Source organism: Lygodium microphyllum, chromosome 8 (genome assembly GCF_053477565.2).
Source record: "Lygodium microphyllum isolate KBCC chromosome 8, Lygodium_microphyllum_v1.1.10, whole genome shotgun sequence".
NCBI lineage: Eukaryota > Viridiplantae > Streptophyta > Polypodiopsida > Schizaeales > Lygodiaceae > Lygodium > Lygodium microphyllum.
This window is the reverse complement of record NC_141142.1, coordinates 26,492,508-26,500,383: the sequence shown is the minus strand read 5'-3', so window position 1 is coordinate 26,500,383 and position 7,876 is coordinate 26,492,508. Positions and strand designations below refer to the sequence as shown.

The following is a 7,876-nucleotide window of genomic DNA, read 5'->3' as shown; positions in this document are numbered from 1 at the left end:
AACCTTCTTTAAACGTGCCGGCCTAGAGGAAACTAGAGAGGAACCGCAAATAGGACATGCATCAAATCCTGATGTGATTAAACCTGAACAAATAAGTGAATTAATAACATGCAATTGATTCAAGTCTTGAATTTTAAATATAGAGTTATATTCATGTACCTGAACACTCTCCATATCCTGGAAAGTCATGCATGGTCCACAACAACATGGCCTTCAAAGTGAAATCTCTAGAGGATGCATATGCGCTTGTATCTTGCACCTCAACACCTTCCCATAACATTTCTAACTCTTCAATCAAAGACTCTAAGTAAATGTCCATGTTTTTTACCTTGTGCTTTCTAGGAATCAGAAGGGACAACATTACATGTCCATTTTTAATTGCAATGGATGGAGGAATATTATAGTTCACCAATACCACTAGCCATACACTGTATGATGTGCTTTTGATGCCAAATGGATTGATTCCATCCATACCTAAACCAAATCTCAAATTTCTTGGCTTTTCTTTGAAAACGGGCCACAAATTGCCTATATGTTGCCATGCCGGTGTGTCTACGCAGGGATCCTCCATTTTCCATAACTTGAACGATGACTAGCATGCCATGACATGAGCTTTCCAATAGACTTACACTTGAACATAAGTTGAATACGTGGAATAATCGGAAAATATCGCAAAACTTTACGAGGCACATCCATTGACTTCATCTTCACTTCCTATCTTGATTCACCACAAACAGGACACTCTCGTGTGGACTCATAATTCCCACAAAATAAGATACAATCATTGATACATACATGGATCTTGACATAATCGAGACCTCCCAGAGATGTCAAGTAATGTCTTGCTTGCTCTCTCTTAGTTGGCAATTTGTTTTCTTTTGGAAGCATTTGTGATAATAACCTACATACATTTTTAAAAGTGAGTTAAAAAACCACCAACATATATTTGTGTCTGATTTCAAAATAGAACAATTAATATGATGATTTATAAGCCAAACTGAATTGATACCTACTTCAATAATGCATTCAAATTGACATTACTCCATCCATAAATTGTTTGCAAGTTAAGTATCTCGAGGGATGCACAAAGAACGGAGTACGTACAACCTTCATACAACGGAGTAGACGCTACGTATAGTGGGTTACTGGCTTCGTCGAGTGACATTCTCCTCGAACCAGTTGCAAAAATAGATCGTGTAGCATGTTGTCCAAAATCTCATCTTGTACAACTTGATGGGGCATTTCATGAGAGCTACTATCATGGTCGTTAGTCTCCACTCTTCTTGAAGACTCGGCCTCCTTGCGTTGGCATTTTGTAGTCTCTCGACGCCCGGGAGGGAGTATCTGAGGAAATGGCACCGCATCCTGCTCAACCACAAAAGGGAGTTACATGTACGTTGATATATATTTCAAACATATGCTAGAAATCTTAGTGTTAAAAACAATAAATACTGGTAATTTTTCTCAGTCCCATTCTCCATACATGTTGATGTGTGACATTACAACTTGACATACTCGAAAAATACATCCTCGACAACGATCACACATGCATTTAATTTTTCCTTGTAGCCATGCATCTCGATTATGAAGACATAATGTTTCATTCTCACTTGAGGATGTGCTTGTTGACTCATCAGCATGCACCGCACTAGGTGATGACGATGACATGATTAAACCTAATTCACGATAACATCAAATTTGTTATTAATATGTTTACATAAAAACTTCAAGGCGTATTAATTATTCTAAGATATTCAATTTTAAATACACAAAACTTATCATAAATACATAAAAACTTATGATAAGAACTTACACTACAAGATATAGACCTTATAGCGACGTTTAAAGCGACGAAAATACAAACAACAAAATTTGCCCCCGTCGTCGGAAAAAGCGTCGTTATTGACGACGCCATGGTATCATCGCTATTTGCGTCGCTATATGCGTCGCTATTTGCGTCTCTATATGCATCGCAAATTTGCGTCGCTATATGCGTCGCTATTTGCGTCGCTATATGCGTCGCAAATGCGACGCATATAGCGACGCAAATAGCGACGCATATAGCGACGCATATAGCGACGGTTGCAGAGAATTTGCGACGCTGGTAGCGACGACAATAGCGACGCCTGCAGTAAATTTGCGACGCAAATAGCGACGGTAACAGAGGAAAAAAAAATTTTGTGGCAGGGCAGCAAGCTGCCCTGCCACATATAGCACTGTGTGCTGTATGAGAGCCATACAAAATAGTTTCTGCACTGCTGCATACAAAGCGTTTGCAAACAAAAAGAATCTATACTGAAATCATAAAACTGATAGATGAAATAAATACATGATATCGCATAAAATGCGATTGGTACAATCATAAAACAATATCACTAATACATAGAAAATGTCTACATAGATCGGGCGACTAAAAACTAAAGGTATGTGAGCGCTAAGGATCCGAGGGCGAGCTACAAATCGTCGTCCCCCGAAAGCTCGTCCCTCTGCAAAGGAGCATCAAACGGATTCTGCAGAAAAAGAAACAACATATCAATCCACCATACAATAATGCATTCAAATATCTCATGGTAACTACGGACATGAAAGATGAGAGACTTACTGGGCCGCCGCGTCTGTACAATCGGTCGATCAATGATCTGAGACCGTGCCTCTCTGCATATTGAGTCTCAAGGCCTTGCGGATCACGATTTGTAATGGAGTGCTGCAAAGAAAACAAAATGCTAACTGTTAGAAATATGATTGTCAGTACAAATAATATCTCAAAAAAACAAATAAGCAAAACAAAAGAGAAACTTACAAAGTCCTCCAAATATGTCCTGTGGCCGCCACTCCCAAGATGATGTACCGATCCGGCCTCGATTCGTGCCCTCGCCGCCTCCCGCTGCTGACTCCAACGTCCTGGCGAATTTGTAGCCTCCTCCCTCAGTCGGCGCCAGTCCTCTGCATCTAACCACTCGGGCTTTGAAGCCCCACTCTTGATTGCCTTGCGTGCGTCGGATCGTCTATGTGACATGTATGCACGCATGCAATCCATCATCCAGCCCGTAGAGAATCTATCCACTGCGGCTGGCACCGGGAACTCCTCATGCAAGGATGCTACTATGTACTCCTTGCTCCCCTCCGGTATGTTCCTCCAATGATCCAGGACGTTGTGCCGAAAAACTTGTTGGCACAACTCCCTCATGCGAGCTATCACCCTCCTCCCCTCATCATTCATGATGATAGCTCCTGACCTGCCATCCACTAGGTATCCATAATCCCTAGGAGTGTGCCTCGTATGGGCCCTCTCCCATCTCCGTCCACGCTCCTGGGCATATCCAGGAGACCCCTGAACATCCGGTGTACCGACGGGGGTACCCTCTCCCGGAGTGCCACTGAAAGGGGTGCCACCAGAGGGGGTGCCACCAAAAGGAGTGCCACCAGAGGGGGTGCCCCCAAAAGGAGTGCCACCAAAAGGCGTGACATCTGCCGACGGCTGCGCAAAAGCCGGAGTAACTGGAGTGGACGTCCCCACAGGTGTGACAAATCCTGGAGGTGACCGAGCTCTAGCTGAACGACGAGACGGAGACACCGCGTCCGTGTCTCCACAGCAGCACCCCCCTGATCCTCCTGCAGTCGCAGTCCCTCCCTCTGGCCCAAGTCGCGAGCGTCGAGATCGTCTGCTCGAAGCTGAAGCATCTGATCGCACTGAAGCTGATCTAGCAGAGCGCCCTGACGAAGAACGAGACAGCTCCTGATCTGCTATCTCTCTGAATCTCGCGAGCTGATCTGGAGACATACGTGCCATCATCTCCTGAAACTCCTCATCGCTCATCCCTCGACTCATCCTGAAAATAAAGATACCTGCAGAGATAAAAAATAATGTTAGAATAATCAATTGAAACTATACAAAGCGCATTAATATAAATCATTTTTGAAAAATCCATCTTAAAATGCATATCTTATCTACCTTTATGGAAGATCTAAACAACGAATTGAGTAATACAATTCTCCAAGAATGAAGTATTCTATGGTCCCATGTTAATCTCCTGACATAACTCTGCATACACTGGAAGGTCGATAGACATGTCACCACAAAAGAACGAGTCTGCCTCGTTCTCAAAAAATTCTACGACTTCTGTATTTCCATCATTGTTAGCCGATGCGGGCTCCAAGCTTGCGGTGGCCTCCACCCCTTGTAATTTCGATCCCTCTATTTGCATATATTCTTCATCTATGCCTGGAACATCGCTTTGATCGTATACTCTCGCACCTCTAGGAGTTGAAGGTATAACATACCACCATCGAGGTTGTCGGGGATTTGGATAGAAGATTACCTGTTCACAAACACTTACAAACCGTCTTCAAACCATTGTGACATAAAGCATGTCGTATTACAATTAGCAAGCAAATGACTAGAAGATTACCTGTTCACAATGTGCCGGCAACACAAAGGTGTCGCGCAAATCCATCCATTTTTTTTCGGAATCTATTTCGAGAAATCCAGATGGACCTCGTCGAACCGTTGCGCCAGCTCCTCCAAGTACCACTTTGAACCACTGCACATCGAATATTATCATGGAGAAGCTACGGTAATCCACCGTAATAATACTTTGCAAATTCCCAAAATACTCCATCTCATCCACAACCGTGTTCGGATCCGTTGCTCGTCGCCGGCTCTCTTGCTCAAACCTTGCCATGACACCATAGTCCATTGTGGAGCGCATTTTGTCAATACGCTCCACCCGAAAATGCCGTCCGCGCGACCACGCTGCACTATATATTTTGTACTGCACATTGAAACACTCAAATTAGATGTAGCAAACAAATTCAGATACGACACATTCTAAACCCCTCATTACCTTTGGACTACATCCCCTCGAGAACTCCCACTCCTCCATTGAGACCTCTGCCCCTTCGCTGGATGCTGCGATCAAGGCTCCATGCAACCATCGTGTTGACATAAACCGCGGCATCTCCTCCATGCCTTCGGGATATCGAATCGGTCGGTGACGCGTACTGCGTCGGAATTCAGCTCGCGCTTCCTCTCGATCTTGCCTTGCAATCTGGTACTTGGCGAGCCACGTCTCCATGGAGGCATGGTGCAACATACAAAAGCGATTCACTTTCTCTTCCATTGAGGCATCCATTCTTTTTTCTACCCCATTTCCAACCACCACATCTCCAGTCAGCCTGTCATCGTCCTTGAGCGTCCATAGCATTTCATTGTCTGGTTCCACCGTTGGTAGCCATTGTGAGATATGCACTAATGCCTCTGACACCAACCAACCCTCCGCCATGCTACCTTCCGGACGAGCTCGTTGTCGCACAAAGCCTTTCAGGGTTTTCATGAAGCGCTCCAGGAAGAACATCCATCGCGTATGGACAGGTCCGGCAATCTCCACTTCGTCCACAAGATGCACAAGAAGGTGAACTTGTATCGTGAGCATGCTAGTGGGCAGGTATTTCTCAAAGAGACAGACCGTCTCAACTGCTCCCCGCCTTGCGGATTCAATAGAGGACGTCTTAATCTCTTTCTGTGAGATCCATTGCACCAAAGTCGACAGCTTGTAAATGGCCCCACGAATTTCTGGAGTTAGGCATCCCGCGATCGCGATCGGTAGGACAAACTGCCACAAATGAGAAAGCATTAAGAATAATGGTCACTTTTCAAATTTCAAAATGTCCACGCTTATTAAAATCCATTCTGTTCACAAACCTGACATATCTTATGCCAATCATGGGATTTTAGCCCAGACATTTGGTCATCTTTAGAAAATGCGGACCTGAGAGAACGCATCATACCCGTCGGAGTGCGGATAGACTTGATTACTTGCTTCACAATGCGCTCTTCTTTGGTAGACAAAACCCAGGGAGCGCGAGGAAGCTGCACTCCCCCTTCAGCACTCGACTGCGGCCAAAGCGCCTCCATCTTACCTACCTCCTTTAAATCCATTCGTAACCCTATAGTGTCTCTCTTTCCTGTGATGTGGTCCCATAGCAAGCTGCCCACATTTTTGAAAATATGCATGGGATCCAACAAGTGGTTGACCTGTAAGTGGGTCCAATATGGCAACTCGTAGAAAACTGAGAACCGTCGCATTCCATTTGGATGTGATTCCGGGTTTACCATTTTCAGCTCGTACCAGCTTGCAGCGTTCATACGTGCTGGAGGTCGTCCAAGAAAACCTTCCCTGAGTTCATGATCCTCCGGCAAGAAAGTGGCGTGTCCTTGATATACCATCTTCTTCATGGTTCGTGACCTTCGGGCGTCTAACTGTGGCCCACACAATGGACATGCATGATAACCTGAGGTAACGAGACCTGCAAGGCGATCCACGACCTAGTGAATACTTGATTGAATGAAATAAAATATAGATATTACCGGCGTGAACAAATGTCTGCTCACCTGAGCACTCTCCCAATCCTGGAAAGTCATGCATCGTCCACATGAGAATGGCTCGAATGTTGGCTGACCGCCGACCATCGCGCCTGCTCATATCTTGCACCGTGACCCCCTCCTCCCACAAAATCTTAAGCTCATCGACTAATGGACGAAGATACACGTCCATATTTTTTACTTTGTAGCGGCCCGGGACGAGCAAGCTAAGGATGAGATGTCCTTTCTTCGTAGAAAGCCATGGAGGAATGTTGTAGTTGACAAGCACTATAGGCCACACACTGTAAGAAGTCGAGCGCAGACCGAATGGGTTCACACCATCCATGGCGAGACCGAGCCGAAGATTCCTTGGCTCTCGCGCAAAGCCTGGGAAGGTAGAGTCAATGTGGCTCCATGCGCGCGAATCTGCTGATATTCGTTGCACTCCATCCGTAGACCTATTCTGCACATGCCACGTTGTCAAGCTTGCCATGGCAGACGTGCGAAACATGTGGTTTATGCGGGGGATGAGCGGAAAGTGTCTGAGGACTTTTTGAGGGATGGTCTGCCCTTGCAAGTCCTGTCGATACCTGTGAGCACCACACTTTGGACATGTCTCCATAGTCTCGTATTCATCTCGAAACAATATGCAGTCGTTGATACATGCATGGATGTTATTGTAGTCCATGCCAAGCTTCCGTAAAACATGTCGTGCATCATCACGAGACTCAGGCATGGTGTTTGCAGGTGGCAATATATGATATTTCAATAACCTGAAAACATCATAAAACACCTTGAAAAATCCATCCATATTTACAATAATACTGTTTAAAAAAAAAACAATGAAGTCTGTATGCAAGGTACCTGAATAACTCAGTCACACTCGTATCGCTCCAACCGTATTTCACTTGCACACTTAAGAGTGCAAGCAATGTCTTCAACCGAGATACTCGGCACCCATCATATAATGGTATGGATGCTTCCTCTCTAAGCGGGTCAGATGTCTCAACATCCATGGGAATCAATGCATCGATCATTGCCTCCATCTCAGGCTCCAAGATTGTAGGCAAGTCGGGAAGGTTGTCTGTCTCCTCTGGCATTGACGATATAGATGGGCCTTGCGAGTGGTCTATTGGCTCCTGCCATCCATCCATCTCACGTCCACGAACTCTTCTAATTGGCCGCAAAGGGTGCTCTCCCCCTTGGGTCGAGACATCACCCCCCTGGACACAAAATTTGCCAACAAGACCCAATCTTATTGTGTATGGTTTTCAATTAGCTTGAGAGTACAATGCATGAAAAATGCTAACTTGAAAATACCGTTTGCTGAAAATCTGCAATCGCCTGATCAATAATCTCAGGTTGAAACTCGCCAAATCGTCGTACGTGTTCTATAGACAATCGACGTTTTCGTCTAATTGCCAACTTGCATTGAGAGCAAGGACATGGGACACGCTGATTAAGATACGACTCGCGGTCTTGAACAATAGGACCTTCTTCGTTTGCCATCTTATC

The 7,876-nt window shown here is 45.1% G+C and overlaps 1 long non-coding RNA gene across 1 annotated transcript; it reads right to left on the bottom strand.

Annotated features, from left to right (window-relative positions):
- Nucleotides 1–2,370: 2,370 nt before the first annotated feature.
- LOC148032084 (uncharacterized) lies at nt 2,371–2,916 on the bottom strand. Its single transcript, XR_015691737.1, has 3 exons — nt 2,801–2,916; nt 2,603–2,704; nt 2,371–2,510 (listed from the first exon to the last, which is right to left on the bottom strand). It is a non-coding gene; the product is annotated as an uncharacterized LOC148032084 (long non-coding RNA).
- Nucleotides 2,917–7,876: the final 4,960 nt, after the last annotated feature.